The following is a 1842-nucleotide window of genomic DNA, read 5'->3' as shown; positions in this document are numbered from 1 at the left end:
TTAGTTTGACCTTGGTCACTGATGACAAGGCTTCTTTTCCTGCCAAACCAATCAATAAGCTAAACAGACAGAAGATGAGTATTTAGAATATGGGAAGCCAAACTCAAACACAGATAGGTTATCAGCCTAGCCCAGAGCAGACTTCTGAGCAAATATTTCATTAACAAATTTTTCATGGCAACTTGCATGTTAAAAAAAAAAAAAAAAAAGAGGGAGAGAGGGAGAGAGAAAACAGTGGAGGGGCAGAGAAACCAGTTGGAGCCCTGAAGCCTGAACTGCTCTCAGAGGGGTGCTTCCCAGGAGCGGGGCATGGAGAAGATGCCCAGCAAGGGAGCCTCATTCTCTTAAAACCTTTCAACTCCAAACCCACCTCTCATTGTAGGCTGGCCACTGTAGGCTGCAAAGCCGAATCGAGGGGGGCTGGGGCAGGTTTATCTCACTGGTGCAAACCCCAGTCAGGAGTCAAAAGGTGGTGTGGGGAGCTGGGTCTGGTCACTTGGGAGGAGAGAAGATATATGGTCCTTGGAGAGTCCCACAAGGGAGCTGGGAAGCCAAAGAGAACTCTAAATGCAAACTAAGAACTTATAAGCCCCATTACTTTGGATACCCTTGAGGCCTCTTCAAATATGTTACATCATTTAATCCTCACGACCAGGCCTCAGGACATCTGTGTCTGCCCATCCAAGTCTGCTGTGATTCTCAATGCGTTGGATACCATACCCGGCTCTCAGTAATCCTGAAAGTAAGGTGTTCTGGTTTATGCATAAGGAGCCAGAGACTCAGAGAGGTTGAGAAAATTCTTCAGGTTTGCACAGCTGATGAATTGTATATCCAGAATTGGAGAAAGCCAGCCTGATTCCAAAGGCAAGAAACTTTCTGTTCCTTTCTCCTGTCCCCAGTAGCTTTAATTATACTTTCAAGGAAAGGTTGGGAAAATTGTGGAATTAATAATATTCAATTTTTGTAATCAAGTGCCAAGGACACAAAAGAATCACTAGATTGAATTTTCACTTCCTTCTATGCTCAGGTCTTTCCTGTGGTGGCTGGTGCCTGCCTCCTGAAAATTCCTTCCAACCTTCATTTGAATTCACGTGAATCGTTTTCAGGCCTCAGCTTACAGTCACTTCTCAGGGAGTAGTCCCCATTTGCCCTGTACTTATTTGTTTTTGTTGTACTCTATTTTTCCATTAGAGTACTTATACTAATTAATTAATTTTAATCTATGCTAACCATTAGCATAAATTAGCACTTACACTAATTAATTCACATTAATTTAAAAATATTAATTTATAAATACTTAGTACTAATTAAATATCTTTGTATGCAATTTATTGATGAGTGTCTGTCTCCCTGATAGACTAGATTAATAATAACAATCAAAATCACAATCACAATAGCTAACCTATATCCAGTAGCTATGACAAAGTTGGCATTGTCTTAAGGATTCTGCATGTGTTCACTTAATCCTCTCAACCATCTTGTGAGGTGGCAACTGTTAGTGTTCCCATTTTACAGATAAAGTAACTGAAGTACACAGAAGTAAATAATTTGTCTGATGCTGTTTAACTAATGATGACTGGACGGTCCAACTACATAGAACCTAGGAAATCTTTGGTTCCAGAATCCACATTTTTCAATCATATTTAGCAGATTGCAAAATATGGCCACAAATTTTCCCATCTTGGTGTGTATGCTCCTTATAGGTAAGTTTCTTTCCCCACCTCTTGGGCCAGGGATACTCATACGATTTGTTTTGACCAGCAAATGCAATGGAAGAGGTGATCCGTGACTTCCAAGGCTAGGTCTTAAAAGGCTCTGTAGCTTCCCCATTCCCCCTTTTGT

Source organism: Sciurus carolinensis, chromosome 12, assembly GCF_902686445.1.
Source record: "Sciurus carolinensis chromosome 12, mSciCar1.2, whole genome shotgun sequence".
In the NCBI taxonomy this organism is placed as follows: domain Eukaryota; kingdom Metazoa; phylum Chordata; class Mammalia; order Rodentia; family Sciuridae; genus Sciurus; species Sciurus carolinensis.
Note: the sequence above shows the minus strand (reverse complement) of the source record.